This window comes from Camelus bactrianus, chromosome 2 (genome assembly GCF_048773025.1).
Source record: "Camelus bactrianus isolate YW-2024 breed Bactrian camel chromosome 2, ASM4877302v1, whole genome shotgun sequence".
In the NCBI taxonomy this organism is placed as follows: Eukaryota; Metazoa; Chordata; class Mammalia; order Artiodactyla; family Camelidae; genus Camelus; species Camelus bactrianus.
Genome location: NC_133540.1, coordinates 18,909,360 through 18,927,568, shown reverse-complemented (window position 1 = coordinate 18,927,568; position 18,209 = coordinate 18,909,360). Strand labels below are relative to the sequence as shown.

General features: G+C 40.4%; 1 pseudogene; it reads left to right on the top strand.

Annotated features, from left to right (window-relative positions):
• Positions 1-15,983: 15,983 nt before the first annotated feature.
• LOC105069397 (large ribosomal subunit protein eL29 pseudogene) lies at positions 15,984-16,503 on the top strand (annotated as a pseudogene).
• Positions 16,504-18,209: the final 1,706 nt, after the last annotated feature.

Below are 18,209 nucleotides of genomic sequence, written 5' to 3'. Positions count from 1 at the left end.
TGTCACTTTTTAGATTCCATGTACAAGATATTTGTCTTTCTCTCTGATCTGCTTCACTTAGTATGATATTCTGTAGGTCCATTTAGGTTGCTGCAAATGGTATTATTTTATTTTTCATGGCTGAGTAGTATTCGATTTTATATATATATATATATGGATTTTATTTATATATATATATTTTATATATATATATATATATGGAGGTAGGTATATATATAAATATATATATACACACACATACCACATCTTCTTTATCTGTTCATCTGTCAACATTTAGGTTGCTTCCATGACTTGGCAATTGTAAATGGTGCTGCTGTGAACATTGGGGTGCATGGATTTTCTCAAGTTAGAGTTTTCCCTGGATATATACCTCAGAGTGGAATTGCTGGCTCAGTAGATTATTCTTATGCACTCAAGTTAGTAAACATCTGACAGATCATCACAGTATTAATAGAATATTAGAGAGGCAAAGAAACATATAATATGCTTTACACAATCTGATAAAATGCATCGATCCTCTCCAGAACAATGAACACAGGAACCTCCAGACAATTTCCTGTGCAATGCTGAGCCATGCAGAGCTCTCTTCAAGGCTGGAGCCCACATAGAGTTTCTTAACAAAAGATTCATTGTTCGCACTACAGATGCTTGTTTTAGTCTATCTTGCATTCATCTTATCGATGAGAAAACTGTATCCTAGAGTGTTAATATTTTGACTGCGATCACACAGACCTCACATATTTTCAGTTTTCTACAATTTAAAAGCCAAATTTAACTAGGTTCTGGGCAGAGTGATTTTCAAATAATTTAGTCTAAGGTAATTTTGTCTCTAATGCAGACATAAAAGTCACAGTCGGTTCACTCAGTATGTGAATTCAATTTGAGAATAAATTAGCTTTTCCTAGACATTATTCTTGTTTATGGAGCTACTTACTTCTGCCTTTGAAGCCGTTAGAATCGATGCTGGTAGTTATGTGGCATTTTAATGTCAATACAAAATGCATTGACTCACTGATGAAAACTTTATTTTCTATCCTGGGGGTGGTAGGAGTTAACCTGTATCATGCTAAAATAAGGTTTCTGGACTTAGAAAGCGAAAATGGGAATTATCATTCTAGGCATTTTTATAATCATAACTTTTGCCCCGTCAACCTCAAATAAGCCATGCCTCTTATTTTTCTCTCTTTACAGAATTAATTTTATTGAGAGCATTTTTGCTTTGAGAAATGTATTGGCGAATATTCTCTTAGTCACATTAATGAAACTGGGTTATAAAACACCAGGAGGAAGAACAAATGTGGAGTGATATAAATCAGGAAATTGTGTGAACAGATATGGAATCCTTTCAAAGGAGGAAGGCCAGTGGGGGGCACGCCAGGGAGTCATAGACAGCACTGGATAGTTTCTGATGGGAAGAAGGAAAGGGGGAGAGACAGACAGAGACAAACAGAGAGAGAAATGGAGACAGAGACAGAGATACAGAGAGAGACAGAGACACAGAGACAGAGAGATGGAGGCAGAGACAGAGATACAGAGAGAAACAGAGCCAGTGAAATAGAGACAGAGACAGAAGGAGACAGAGATACAGAGGGAGGCAGAGACAGAGAGACAGAGAGGCACAGAGAGACACAGAGACGGACAGAGAGACAGAGAGAAACAGGAGACAGAAGAGAAAAAACAAACTGGACCAACAGAGCACAGCACCAAGTAGGTGTTTCAATCTCGCACTGCACTCAGCTTCTTCCATCATCACTTGGTTGGGAGATCCTCAGAAGCCTGAATTTTCCCATCAATTACTTTAAATTATGTTCCAAATTTAAATCGCCCTAAAGATTGGTAGTAACTGTGTACACCTGCACTGCCCTGTCAGCTCTTCTGCTCTGAGGTCCTCTATAAGCATTTACAGCTCTAATAAGGCTGCTTATGTGTAACTGATCCCTACAGGGACCCACTGCTGCATTTCATCCAATTTCAGTTATTTTCAGTTACTTCTGAAGATGTCCTTTGAAATAAAGTATGTGAAGCTGCTTATGATCAGTTATGATTTGGGAGACAGGGAGAAGGTATTGAAAGATGGGGGGGTCAATAACCATACCGCTCCCTGCCTTCAAGATTTCACACTTACCGTTGCCCACACTGTGTTCTTCCCCTCAACTGGCCCGCTGCAGTCAGTGATCCAGAACAAAGTCGGGGTGTGAGCTCCAAGTCAAGGACATCTAAGTCATTGCTTTTCTCTTCAACTTCCTTGACCCTGGATCGTGGGCAAGTCGGCTTCTCTGTGCCTGAGTGTAGTTCCCTATTAAACAGAGGAAAAGTTAGACCTTCTACCCTATGTGACCATTTTGAGGGTGCAATGCAATAAGAGAGGTCAGGAAAGCTTTGTATTTTAAAAATGGAGATACAAACGTATTCTGAAATCCAAGCATACTTGGGGTCTTCTAAGATGTTCAGTGTAAAAAATTAATAGACAGGAACCTCAATTAAGTAGAGTCGGGAGATCCGAGGGGAGCTCTCACACTCTGGAAGGACAATGGCACCCAACAGGAAGAAGAAAGCCCTCTTCTTTCCTGGCAAGGACTCGGCCAATGAAAAGTCATGGGCTCTTTGTTTGAGTTGACCACAGCCATCCTGACTACAAAAGTGTTCTCCTCCTGCCATGAGGGGACTTGCACATGGGTCACCATTGTCGCAGACCCTGAATTGCAGTTCTCTGCTGATCTCAAATAAACCCACCTTGGCTGGAGACACATCTGGCAGTCAATTTGTTTCAGGCCAATATAAGTATTTCCGTCCCTTTTGCTGAGGACATAGAATCTCTTTCTCCATAAGATCAAAGCTGTGGATTTGGATTTGCGTTGTCTTTGTCTCCCTGTTCCGTGTTCACTCTGATCAGCAAACGTCCTTCTTGGGGCTGGTGATCAGGGAGATTTCATTCCCGTTACTTCTGTGCTTGGACTGCCATGTCGTTCTTTCAAACAGCTGTTTTGATTCTCTTTTAAAAATGTCCTCAGTTCCCCCTTTTGAGATAATAAAACTTCATAATCTCATCCTGGTGTTCTTACATCATTGAACTTGTGTTCTAATTGTATTGTCTTTTGTTATTTGCTTCTGATCCTCCCATTATGTTTTCTTCCAAAATAAACTCTGTTTTGCAGATAACAAAGTATTCCGTTTCCTTCTTTTTGGGTGCTGCATGGCTTTCTCTCTTCTGTCATTTCTCTTTCTCTACTATCAGTTCTTCTCTCCTTCCTTTCTTATGAGCTTCACATGGTACCTTATCACAGGTACCATGATGCTGTCTGAACCACTCACCCTTTGCTCCTATTCATGGGACCCAGCCCACTTACTTACTCTGTATCGAAAGCCATTTTCCTTTGCATCAAGTAACTCCCCATTATGTAACTGGAACCATTTGTCCTCCCTCTGAGCTCCAGGTGGAGGGGGCTTTTGTCCCGTGTTTGCAGTCTGAGTGTAGCGTGGGAGAATTTCCACTGGGTCTTGTATTCTTTCTTCTAAGATTCTGGCAAATATCCTCTCCCGGGATTTAAGACATGTCTTTTTATGAAGAGAATAAATTTTGGGCTTCTAATCATTAGTACATTTCTGTAAGGATGCTGGAAAATGTCATAATGTGACATGTTGTGCTTCTGCTGAAATCCTGCCTCTTATGTGAAACCACCTACACTATCTTCCCATCTGTCTGTCTAAGTATCTGTCTATCCATCTGTCTATTTTTTTCATTTTTGCCCAAAGTGCCTATTTTTTCTCTTAGTCTACTTCTTTCCAAATTCGAGTATGATCATGGAAATTCTCAAAGCTGTGTCCCTCAGTCACACATCTTATTTCTTGGTATTAATTCTGAGAGAGGTACTTTTGTGCATTTGTATGTATGTGTGTATATGAGTGTGTATTAGGGGCATGGTATGGAGGCTGGCTTAGGGTATCAAAATCTTTATTTTTTTTATTTTTTTGAAATGAAGTTGTATCCTTTCCTTCTTGCTTATCACTATGATTTCCCCTCTTTTATGATTTGTTGCTTTATATTCATTTTATGAGGCATTGGGAGCAATAATTCTGATCTGACTTCTCTCCACTGTCTTTCTTACTCTCCAGTATGTTTCTCAGACTTTTGTATATGAACTCAATGATGACAGGAATGAAATCTATATTCCTTTTATGACTTCCCTAGTAGAATACTGTGGCTTCCCCCTACCCCACATAGCGCTCTCTAGCTATAGAAATGGGAAAGTTAGCATTATACCCATGGGGGTTTTTGTTGTTGATTATTCAATCATTTCATACCCTCCTTCTTAGCACCATGGTAATATATTCCACAAAGGCAGAAGCTCTGAGATTGGCAGGGATTCAGTAAGGAATATCCTCCAGCATCCTGAAATATAAACTAGGTGAAAACTGAATACAAAGATGAGGAAATGAGACTATCTTCTCCTTTATAATTGGGAGATATGAATTATTAAGACCTCAGCTGAGACAGAAAGACAAACTAAGTCCTTTCAGTATATCAAGCATTTTCTTTCTTTCATTTATTAATATGACTAGTGCAGAACCAACACCATGTAGATAAATAGGTAAAAAAAAAAAAAAAAAAAGGCCATCTAGAAAGAGTGATCTTTGGGCATCTGGAATCGGTTTCCATGCCACGCTTTATTTGTAGTATGACTTAAGGTCAAGTGAACCAAACTAACATTTAAAGTAAATGGTGGGAAATAGATACACGGTCTTGTGGTGGCTCACAGTGAAAAAGAATGTGACAATGAATATATGTATGTTCATGTATAACTGAAAAATTGTGCTCTACACTGGAAATTGATACAATATTGTAAACTGACTGTAACTCAATAAAAAAAAATTTTAAAAATAAAGGAAATGGTAGGCTTTCAACTTTTCACCACTATAATGCTGGCTGTGGGTTTGTCATAAATAGCTTTTATTATGTTGAGATATGTTCCCTCTATATTCACTTTGGTTAGAGTTTTATCATAAATGGGTGTTGAATTTTATCAAATGTTTTTCTTGAACCTATTGAGATGATCACATGGTTTTTGACCTTTCTCTTGTTAATGTGGTGTATCGCATTGGTTGATTTGCGTGTGTTGAACCATCCTTGTCTCTGGGATGGACCCAACTTGGTCACGGTGTGTGACCTTTTTTATGTGTTGTTGGATTCTGTTTACTAATATTTTGTTAAGGAGTTTTGCATGTATGTTCATCAATGATATTGGCCTATAGACTTCTTTTTTTGTAGCATCTTTGTCTGGCTTTGGTATCAGGGTGATGTTGGCTTCATGGACTGAGTTTGGGAATGTTCCCTACTTGTCAATCTTTTGGAAGAGTTTGAGAAGGACCAGTGTGAGCTCTCCTTTGTATGTTCGATAGAACCCCTAGTGAAGCCATCTGGTCCTGGACTTTTGGAATGGTTTCTAGCTGTAGGGCTTATAGTTACCTTCAGACATGATCACTTTTGATTCACTAAGAAATGTTAACTCCATAGGAGAAAACTGTCATTTCTTCAAAACAAAACTTCTTTGCAGCTGTTTTTTTAAAAAAAGTGTGAAGTTGTCAAATGCTGTAAAATAATAAACTTCTCATTTATTATACATTCTTTTTCCTTCTCTGCAGAACAGTAGACTGGCATGATGGTTGAATAATGGAGCCACAGCAGATGTGCTCAAAGTCATTCTCTGAAAAATGGCTATGTGGTGGAGAATAACACTTCACTGTCCAAAAATACGATTGGGGAGGGGCAGTGTTTTACCCAGAGGGCAATTAAGCAGCAAGAATGATTCTCAAGTGATTATTTTTTTCTACTTCAATGAACCCTTTAACACTGTTTACCAAATCCATGTATTGATAAAATCTCTGAAGCATCATTCCGCTTTGTGCTATAGTTCAACCTTAGATTTTTTCCATATGCTATAATGCATACATAGAGGGGCAACTCACATCTCCGGGTGACAGCTGACCGGGAAGGCTGCCTCCGTGGCAGATAATAATATTTATGGCAGCAAGAAGATTAAAAATGGAAGAAATTTATTTTAACAATACTTTCAAGCATTCAAAATACTGAGGAAGAAGGTTCTAGGAGATTTTGTTGTTGCTGTTACCTTGATTTCACTCCCGTTGTCAACCAATTTCTTACATGCAGACATCGAACGCTTTTTAAACTTTCCTTTTGTCTAAAAGTAAGACAAAATATAATTTGCCTATTTATACAATTAAGCGTGAAAATATTTTCCTTCATAATAAAAATAATGCATTTCATTTTAGATGCATCTTTGAGGAAAACGAGGCCTTAGAAGAGCAATTTTATGGAATATTTGAAGAAATGGCATATTGAGAAAGGTTAATTCGTTAGTTCTTGAGAGTATTTTCCTTGTGTAAGGCTACAAGCTGTTTAGAAGGCTATCCAGAAGTGTGTTATTGATCTGGAAACTTTTATTTCTTATTTATTTTATATATTATAATATGCACATATATGAGGCCATCCTGCGTAACCTTTTAAACCTTTATCCTCACCGCTCTTGTCATTAACCACATGCAGAATGCTGATTATGCGGTCATGTGCCAGGCAGGCACTACACTAAGGCGTTTGCGACTGGCAGCGCGTTTGCTCGCTGTGACGGTCAGAGGCCACGGGTGTTACCACTGCTGTCTAAATCCGACCTGCACAACCAAGCCCAGAAAAGTGAAGCCCCTTGCGCGGTGGCGCGGGAACCTCCAGAAAGCAGAGCCTGGGACACGGGCTCGTGCGCACGTCGTTTGTGAAGGAAGCGAACTTAGGAAGCAAGAGCAGGGCTGAGGCGAGGGAGACAAAGAGGGGCTCCGGAGCGAGGGTGCGGCGCTGAGCCGCGGACCCCCGCGGGCTTCCCGCACGGATGCGCCAGGACCCTGCGCCGAGCTGGCCGCCGGAGGGTCCAGGGGAGGATTAATTGATCCGCTCGCTCTGTTCGCCGTTCCTTGAGGTCTGGCCCTTAGGACATCAGCGCTGCACACGCGCGTGGCGCTTGCACGTGGATCCAGCTGCCTTTCCCAGGGTCCCGTCCTCCCCATTGGAGAGCCCGATGCTCACACACGGTGCGCACTTCACTGTGGTCACCAGGAGAGTGAGGTCAGAGCCGCCCACTCCCGCGGGGGGGTCAGAGCTCGGGGTCAGCGTGGAAGGGACGTTCGGGGTCCAGCCCCGCTTCTCTGGGGCCCACTCCTCACGTGCGCGAGTGACGCGCTCGCAGGGATGCTGATGCGGGAGGCCAGCGGGTGGAGCGCTTGTCCCCGCGACTCCTGCTTGTCCAGGGTCACACCTAGTATTCCCGCTCCTGTTTATTGTCATCTATTATACTGTAATATTAAAATATTATGATATAACGTACTCTACATACAATACATAGTAGTTATATACTATGTATTATGCATAATGTATAGTATATGAAATTATTTTATAATAAATATTAATTATAAAATGCGTTATTATACACAACTCATATTATATAACTATAATATTGCAATTATATTATATGATTATTTAAATTATTTATTTCATAAATAAAATAATATTAATGTTATTATATCATAATTACATTAATATACAATTATAAATTATTGTATAATGCATTATATATTAAATATGTAGTATTCATATTTTACATACTATGTATAATGTATAGTATTTATAATTTATATGTGAATTATAATATCTTAATTTATAATATTGATAGTGTTAATTAATTTATTATCATTATTTTTAATTTTTTTTCTTTTTTTAGTGGTAGGAGGTAATCAAATTTATTTATTTGCTGGGAAACAAGCTGCTGGAAAACAAGCCGCATCTAAATTTCCATGAGCTTAAAATATGATATTCGCGCTTGCTTGAAATGCACATGCTTGCTTTGTTTTGATGTTTTATGCAGTAGATGACCTATAGCATGTATTATGCTAAAGAAAATTTGTGAGGGGCAATCCTGAGATTGACCATAAGAGCACAAAGCAGGGCAGATATTTCCTTAGGGTGAAACAGTGGATGGTCCTGGAAAGCCAGATCATCCATTAACAGAACTTGGTTCTCTCAGGAAAGCACTCGGTTAAGCCCAGGGGAAACATTTGCTATCTCGAGATGTCCCGGAGGCAGTAACAGGATAGACTTGGAAATTTTGCATCCCCTGAGGAGGGTGATTGTTCCTGCAAGGGATAGGCTTCAAATTAATCAGTTAACCAGCAAGCAGAACTTAGTGCTTATCACATGGAATGTCTAAAGCCCCACCACTTCGATTGCATTTTTTTCTGAGCCGTGTACTCCTAATAAATGTGATGTCGACTAGGCTTTCAGGACTCCAGATCCACGAGATCTTGAGCCCCCTGGTCCCATCTTTGCTCCTTACTTTGTCTCTTTGTTTCTTAAGTCTTGTGTCACCCGTCCTCAGACACGGTCCTGAGCTGCACTGGATGCAGCATTTGTTTATTTTAATTGTCTTTTTTTTTTAAACAAAGGTACTGGGGATTGAACCCAGGACCTCATGTATGCTATGCATGCACTCTGCCACTGAGCTCTACCCTCCCCACTATTACCATTATTTTAAATTAAATTCCCTCTTCTAATTTCCCTCTTCTTTTACCACTCATTCTATATTTTCCTCACATTTGGGCATCAGGTCAGCGGTGCTGATGTTTGCCTGACTGATGGACCTGTGCCTCGAGACAAAGGCTTTGAAGCAGTAATCATCCTGCCCTTACTGGGCTGAGATTGAATACAATTGACCAATTACTATTATAATGGGTGAGGGAGTGTCAAAAACATCTTTGTGGACCCGGGATTCCAGACGCACCCTTCTCTGCCCTCTTCTCTGTCAGCAGATTACCTACCTCCTAGTATAATCATTCCTTTTTTATTCTTTCTGCTCCCCTGGCCAAAAAACAGACAAACAAATGAAAACGAAAGCAGTTCATCCAGTTACAGCTGCCTGACTCCTTCTAGGTAATGTAGTTTATGGTACAATGTGGGACCCATGTAGTTCCTGCTTTTCCATAAAGCGATCCCCTTGGTCTAGACAGTGTGTATGAGTAACGTGTCCAGAGATCAAAGATTCTGTGATGCTGGAACCAGCCGTGACCCTGCAGCCAGGAAAGAGAAATCTACATCAGTCAGTGTCAGCTCCTGCGGAGATGAATCACTGTCTCTCCCAGGGCAGAAGAGGCTCAGTGCAGTCCACTTGCATTCGCCTCTGATGCTAGCAAGCCGGGCATCCAACAGTGGTACTTAAGTTGACTGTGGTGAGAGGGAGCCATGAGGTTGACCTCACAACACCGTGGTCATTCTATTTGTGGCCCTTTCTCCCAAGTAGTGGGATTGTTAAGGACAGAGATGCACTGATGACCATAGGATAAGTCACCCCACCTCCCTGGTTGTAGACTTTCCCCTGTGTTGGAGGCTCTCTGGTTTGTTAACAGAAGACTCGTCAGTCTTCATACTTATTGCTACTTCCATAAATTCCTTCACATACCCTTTGCCAGAATTTGTTGTCTCTGATCTCTTAATTATATTTCTTTCATCTCTGATTAAGCAGCCAAGCCATCCATCATTGTCTAGAATTCCATGCCTGTGCAAATCCTAGTGACTCCTCTCTCCAAACAAATTAACCAATCAAATGTGCTCCCTGCAACTTTGCTGGTGGTAGGATCTCTCCTCACTTCTTTCCTTTTCGACCCCACATGAGTAATGCTCTCCTGCAGCAGCAATCCATTTTCTTTCTTTTTTTTTTTTTTAATTCAATTCTAGTCAGTTTACAATGTGTCAATTTCTGGTGTACAGCATCATGTCTCAGTTGTACATATACAGACATATATTCCCTTTTATAGTCTTTTTCATTATAGGCTATTACAAGGTATCAAATATAGTTCCCTGTGCTACACAAAAGAAACTTATTGAATATCTATTATATATATGGTAGTTAGTACCTAAAAATCTCCCAGTTTAATCCCTTCCCACTCCCTTTCCCTGCTGGTAACCATAAATTTGTTTTCTATGTCTGTGAGTCTATTTCTGCTTTGTAAATAAGTTAATTTGTATCTTTTTTTAGATTCTGCATATAAGTGACATCACATGGTATTTGTCTTTCTCTGTCTGACTTACTTTACTTGGTACGACAATCTCCAGGTCCAACCATGGTGTTGTAAATGGCACTGTTTAATTCTTTAGCAATCCATTTTCAATTGACATTCACATCTTGAAGCAATATACCTTCAAATGAGGTTTTCCCTCTTCTGTAAGATGGTGGTAGAGACCACTCCCCCATGAGATCGTAAGTGTGAGATAAGGGACATGCTTCAGTGCAAGAGAGAATCTGGCCACACAGTCCTCTAACTCACTTGTACCCTATAACCTTACTTGTATTCTATGGACCTCAGATGTGATCCCAAACATACTGTTTCCATTGTATCATGGATTGTGTAGCACAGCTCAACTCTATTACTCAGTGACTCTGACAATAGGTGATCCAAGATGGATGGTTCCAATCAAAGAGCCATATATTCTTCCATGACAAGGCACATTTTCAAGTCAGTCTTCTGTCACAAGTCTGGCCTTGATCCAGAACCCTACAGTTCTGTAATAACACTTGTTGGTAATTTCCGGAGACTCCACACAGCATCCTTTCCACCACTGATGCATCTAACGTCCTTAGATCTGCTGGGTCCTCGGATTTGGGTGGCTGGGTAGCTTTCTCTACAGCCTGGGACCAGCGGCAGACCCCTCTCTTTTTCCTGGCCTCACTTGAAATCGACAGCCCTACAAATCCCATGAAAACAGATAGGCGAAATTTTTCTCCATCTTAGTATATGTGCCTCCGAAACCCAAAGGCGCTACCAAGTGTTGTAACACCTGGAGACCTGGCGGTATGGAGGAAGGTGTAACTGCTTGTCTCTTTCCTGAGATGGGATACCCGGCTCGCCACAGATCAGGGTGTTACCAGAAGCGTTATATACGCGACAGGCTCCTGACTCTGTGTAGTTTTCTCTTCTCCCCAGCATGCGTGTGTTTTAAAAGTGGTCCTAGCACTTGCCACCGTCTAGCCGTCTGGTCTGTCTCACGTTATGCTGTAATATAACAGACAAATGTGGTCTCTGAAAGATGGTTAAGATCGTAAAATCACTATATTGTAAGTATTGGATATTTCTTTCCTCTCCCATTTGGTGTCTAACAAAATATTATTGGATTTTAAAATAGAGGGTTTCTTTCAACTGTTAAATTATTCTCTCCCAGTGAATTATAAATTCCTTGAGCCCAAGAGAACATACACATTTTAGTCCTTATACAGCCCCAGATATTAGTAAAATGTCTTGCTTATCATAGTTGATAGGAAAATGGTGGGTTGAATTGAGTAAAACTCACTCAGTGCTTATGAAGATAATAATTAAAATATATGATCTGGAGAAGTGTTAGGTTGAGTTTATTAAGGGGAAAATAGAATAATACATGCATCAAGAGTGAGAGAGAATGAGGAAATAAAGAAACATTTTTAATGTGCCTGTTGTGTGCCGCCTGCCCTGCCCCGTCTGGTACAGGGTCTGCAGTGCAGTCCTCTTGCTCGGGAGCAAACATCATCACTGAGATTCCTAAGTAAGCCGAGGACATTTAGGCACAGCCAAGAATCAGCCCTTGATAATTTCCTACTGGCACTAGAAAAATACGGGGCATGATTTTCAAGTGTATTTTCAGCCAGTTACGTGGCTTTACCATGGAAACAGCATAATTTAATGAAATGTTTTTAGAAATAAAATCATCCTGGAATTATTTCCACATAAAATACTGATGATTTGCTCTCTATTTCAACAGCTGCTACAGTTCTTTTCAGAAATTCCCATACTGTATGCTCCAGAAATCCTTTCCTACAGTCTTCACTCATTTCCTGGAACTGGCTTTACATTGCTGCCATGTGGCACTTCACAGCATCTGTTTAAATGAGGGACCATTCACATCCTTGGATCTGAACGGTCCCGGTCTTTCCTCTGCAGGAGAATTGCTGGAGCCAAGATAACAAACAAATTCTGGTAGGTATTCAATAACAAATATTTTGTTTCTTAGGCCAAAATGTCTCAATTCTCTCCCAAGTATATTCAGCATGTAACTTTAAATCATATTAATGTAAATCAAGTAAGACAACTAAACTTTCTTCTAATTGAGTGGCTACTGATTCAGCTTGACTCTTGGGGTGTAAATATATATATATTGGAGCATACTCAGTTACAATGTGTCAATTTCTGGTGTATATGTTTTTTAATTGAAGTACATTTGATTTACAATGTATTCATTTCTGGTGTACAGCATAGTGATTATATCCTTATTAGGAAACATTCCAAGTATTCAAAAAACTAGTGAAAAGGTATTTTTAAAATATATCTTAAAAGTCTTAATATTTTATCATTTCTTTAAATCCATATATCCACATACCTGTTACATTCAAGATATGGCTTCAGTATCATCTCTGTGCCCATTTCTCTGCCATTCTCCCCACAGGTAAATTTATACTCAATTATTATTGCCATACTGTGTGTGCGTGTATGTGTGTGTGTGTGTGTGTATATATATAAATCATTCTGTGAGTTGTAGGACTTTGACATTTCACATGATGGATTATGCAGGTTATGGATTTCGGGAAGCATACCACAGAAATAAAATGCTTTTCTCATCTCATCACACAGGGAGGTGGGGGGACATGATTTCCTCTCAATTTCTCTCTAGTGATGTTAATTTTGATCATTTACTTAAGGAGGTGTCTGCCCAGGGTCTCTAAAGATACCATCTTCCCCTTTCCACACTCTGTTCTCTGGAAGTGACTCGCGAAGTCTAGACCGAATGGAGAGTTAAGTTTCCTTCCAACATCCTCATCTTTCTGTGATAAAAGTTGATGATGAACTACAACCACTCGATACCAACAACCTATTCGTGACCTAGTCATTTCCTGAATAAAGTTTTTGGTCACCCTTGCAGGAAAGGAACATACCAGCTCAGGGGCTTGCTGAGGACAAAAGGAATCTGCAATTAGTAGGGGAAGAAGACGTTCTAAATATCTGCAACTCCCACATGATTAGTTACAGAAATAAGGGAAGCATTTTTTATGAGTGTTTCTTGCTTATGTTGAAAAGAATATCTTTGTATAAATGTGTGCATTATATATTTGTTGTATTAATGGAGATTAGATATAGATAGATAGTTAAATAAGTAACTTCTGTGGTACCACCTGATCTGGCAGTAGGTTGAATTTGAGGATGTGAACCCGGGATATGGAGGGCTGACTACAAAGTTATATAGGATTTTCAACTGCACGGAGTTGGTGCCCCTAATCCACATTGTCCAAGAGTCATCTGTGTACATACATATAAACTTTATCAACATTACATTAGAGGGTATCAAAGAGGGACTGAGGCTCAGCTAGCAGAGGAATAAATATCATTTAAAGGTGGACAAAGTGACATGGGACTTCGTATTATTTTAGGGTGAAATCTAGCTGTTTTCTATTGCAGAAGGGATTACTGCACAGATGGAAGCAAAGTTGTAGATCTGCTTGCAAATTAAGTGTGTTCTAATGTGTGATGTGTGGATGCCAAATTTGTAAAGAAAATGACTGGGATGAGTTCATACTTTGTCAGTGTAGCTAAACTGGGACCGTCTTTGCTAGACTTCTCTTCTCTCTATGGGTCCAGGCTCACATCCATCGCAAGTAAATTCAGGTGAGATTTGGGAGGCAGAAGTGAGGCAGCAGGCTGGAACCTGGAGCCAGGCTCCCACAGCTCCTGGAAGACTGCAGCTGGAGGCTTACCTTGTGGCTGTGGGCAGCATCCTGGCCCTTTATTCTCCCGCTTTTGCCAGATCTCCTTCCTCATCTGGGCCAAGCACTTGGTGGAAGCCACTAGCTTCTTGTGCATGTCACCCATGTCACTGAGGTTAGATGCTGTCAGAGAAAGCTAAGTTTTAGTTTGTCTTCACAGGTTGCAGTTTTTCATCCCGATCCCAGTTTGTCTCTATGGGTTCTAGGTTACCCTTGAACCTATTACTGTCCAGTCACTGTTGGTTCTTGCTTTCCCTTGCTTCCTGTCCAGCTATCTGGTCAACTACTGCCCTATGGACACAGCAATTTCAGGCCCCACTGTTGACTCACAGGCAACCACCTTCCACCCACTTCCTCACCTGCTCCTCTCCAAGCCCCTTTGTAATGACTTTTCTTTGGTCATCTGACTGTTTTACTTTCCTGGCTCCCCCTACAGTTTTGCAAGGTGCAGCTGTTGTAATAAACTTCTTGTTGCCTAGTCCTCACATTGGTTCTGCTTCTTCGGCCCTAATTAATACAACTCCCCTCTCATTTTGTCTTCCAAGTCTCTCAGTCTCATTTTCATACCCATCCTTTTATTTCGTGTTATAGAAGCTGGTGGACTTACTCAGTTCTGTCTTGGAGTTCATGGATTCTGTATCTGCCATGCGCAATTAGACAATCTGTGATTTTATATTTTATTCATTTTTTATTGTAATTTACTGTTTAGTTTCAGTGATTCTCTTCTTGCTCTTTCTCTAAGTTGTCTTTTCTTACATTTTTTTTTCTTATTCTGTGTTTCTCCTTTTAGGATTCGAAATGATTTTAGATGTCCCATGGTATGGCTTCTTCCAGATGGTCCACCATTTCCTGAAATTTCTTGAGGGTCTTAATCTGCTTTTTATTGCATCTATTGACACTCCTTGGTGGCAAGAATTTGTGAATTTTGTAATTCTCAGCTGTGAGTTTTTCTCCATGGATTTTTTTTTTTTTTAGTGCAAATTGTGTTTGGCTTGGAGTGACATTATATTCTTTTGCATTGTGGTTTTTATTTCCTTTCATTCAAGCACTGCAGTGGTTTTAATGGTAAGGAAGTTTATTTTGTTATTTTTCTGCTTTCAATTTCCAGAATGTGAGAGCAGTCTAAACTCCAACCCCACACTGTGTGAGGGGCTGCTTCTGATCAGCGGAGACGACCCCCCCCAACTCCATGCTGTCCATGACTCAGGTGAGCCGTCTCATTACCTCCCCATACTTAGGAGGGAATTTTTGTTGGTACGTCCTGACTAGCATCACTAAATTTTGTCATCAAGATACATTAGTTTGCATGTTTTAGTATGGGAATTTGAATAAGTGACTGCTAGTCAAGCATTGACTATATAATTCAATTATGAAAAGCAAGATATTTTTAGTATTAAATATTATTAGCTGATTTTATATGATTTAAGTATTAGTCTATGTTAAATTAAGCTCTTAGCAAAAATAACATTTTGTAAAATTTAAGACCTCTCGGTATGTCTACTGCTATATTTTAATGTATTTTATTTATTATGCTTTGATAGGTTTTTAGTTAGAACAGAAATCCCTTTGCACTTTGGCTTAGTTTGTTAGTCTTGATAGATTATTTAATATTTCTGAGAAATTACCACTTAGGAATAATAATAAATCCAAATACAGAAAATTGAGTGATTTGGGCTTAAATACCAATGAAATGTTTGTGCCTGCATCATTACACTGAATGAAGCAGGGACTTCATAAACCAAACACATTTTAACTCAGTGAAAAATCTTAATTTAAAATCAATTCACTCATGATTTTCTCTCCAAAGTTTATCGATTGTTTACTGTGTGTTGGGCCATGTGCTGGACGCTGGGAACCCATGGTGAATAGGGTCTATTTCCTAGCCTTGTGACTCCCACTCTAGTGGAAAAGTTGAGCACTAAGGCTACATTGACATCAACAAAAAAGTGTAAAATTACAACTGAGTGGTAAATTCAAAATGAGAAAAACACAGGTGCTGTGAGAAGATAGGCAGACAGCACCTGACCTGCAGAGTCATGGAGCCCTTCCCGGAGGAAGGATGCTGCAGGTGATGTGCAAAGTCCACCAGGAGATGCACTTTCCCTTCCGGTCCCAGGCGATTCGGGATCTCCCAGTTCCGGTGCAGACATGGCCAAGTTAAAGAACCACACCACGCACAACCAGTCCCAAAAATGGCACAGAAACGGCATCCAAAACCCCCGATCACAACAACACAAATCTCTTGAGGGGGTGGACCCCAAGTTCCCGAGGAACGTGCGCTTTGCCAAGAAGCACAACAAGGAGGGCCTGAAGAGGATGCAGGCCAACAACACCAAGGCCACGGGTGCACATGCCGAGGCCGTCAAGGCTCTCGTGAAGCCCAAGGAGGTCAAGTCCAAGGTCCCAAGGGCAGCAGCCGCGAGCTCAGTCAACTCGCCCGCCCTGCTCACCCCAAGTTCGGGAAAAGTGCTTGTGCGCATGTCACCAAGGGGCTCAGGCTCTGTCGGCCAAAGGCAGAGGCCAAGGCTCAGACCAAGGCCACAGCTTCAGCTGCAGCTCCGGCGCAGGCTCAGGCTCCCAAAGGTGCCCAGGCCCCACAGAAGCTCCAGAGTAGAGGCCTTCATCTACTGATGTGAGGACAGAAGGACTGGTATGACCTCTGGGCTGCTGTCTGCATGGGGCTCATGTCCACCTGCGCTGTTTGTACAAATAAACCTGAGGCAGGATCTGTCAGTCAAAAAAAAAAAAAGTCAACCAGGAGAAAATGCAAGACAATTGCGGCGGAGGCGGGGGGGTGAAATTTTGAAAGATGGAGCAACATGTGCAATTGACAGACCTTCAGTTTCAGGAAATGAGGGGGAAAAAGGGCAACTGAGCCAAAGTTTGCTGAGAGTTAAGGGAACATGATGCACAGTGAGATCTGGACACATGGGGGGAAGGTGCCATGCAGGTTATTGAGGCTGCACTGAAAATACCAGTCTTTAATGTAGGAGCAGCTGGGAGCCATAGAAAGTTTTATGGGTGTGCACAGGGGACAGAGATCTTGAGAAAGTCTTCTACTTTAGTTTGTTTGTTTTGGGGGCAGGAAGTAATTAGGTTTATCTACTTATTATTTAATGGAGGCACTGGGGATTGAACCCAGGACCTCGTGCACACCAAGCACCCTCTCTACCACTAAGTCACACCCTCCTTCTCCTTACTTTTCTTTTTAACTTCGATGGTGTCAGTGATGAAACAGCCGGTTTTCAGAGGAGCATTAAGACTGTCTGCAGGCAGTAACTCTGGCCTAGGTGGAGGTGACTGGCCATTCAAGAATAAGTTTAGGAGTATGGTATGTTTTTTCAGAATTATTTGCAAGTTTTTCTTAACAGGAATAAAATCTTATTTAAATATTTTTTTGTTTAGTGGAGGGGAGAAATGTGTTAAGCAAAGGGATACAGCTGCACAGCCAAGTCATTATTTTATTTATTTTATTTTTATTTATTTAATGGAGGTACTAGGGGTTGAACCCAGGACCTCGTGCATGCTAAGCATGCACTCCACCACTGAGCCATACCCTCACCCCCCAATATTTTATTTTATTTTATTCTTTAAATTAAATTAAATTTAAAAATTTTTAATGCAGGCACTGGGGATTGAACCCAGGACCTCATGCATGCCAAGAACATGCTTACCACTGAGCTACACCCACTCCCCCCATGCAACTCCCTTCTGTTCAGTACTTTGCCCCTCTCTCTGCAGCCACTGTACCTTCTGAGTCTCTGACCTCTGTCTTCATGCTCAGAGGGACCACAACCTTCATGGATGCTAAATGTCAGCAGGAAGAATTTGGAAACTGCTTCAAGGAAAAGACAGGGCTTATGTGGACTTTGCCTTCTGCATTTTTCTTTTCTCAAGAATCATACTCTTAGACATTTTCTTTATTTTTCCAATTCCTTCAGGCAGTTCTCTCTTGTTTTGTCCCATTTTAATAATTGTTTTTGACAAAAAAGCTATCCTGGTACCATCTATTCTATATGCCTAAATTATAGAAAGTCCTTTCTATGTAGGTATTTTAAAATGTACTGTGAGTAAATTTATTTATCTTTTCCTTTCAGATTTTTTTGTTTTTTTTTTTAGAACAGTTAATCTAATTATGCAGTCACAAATACATTTTACTATTTTTTCTTGTAGGCTTTTAAAATCTTGATTTTGAATTTTACATCTATGATTGACTTGGAATTGATTTTTGTATGTTTTTGATTTGGATATATACATTTTTTCTCACATAGACAGGTTTTTGAGCAAACTATTTATTAAAAATGCACAGAACTATTTATACAATTCTGCTTAAACATGCATAGGAAGTATATATTTAAGAGGGGTAATCTTTTT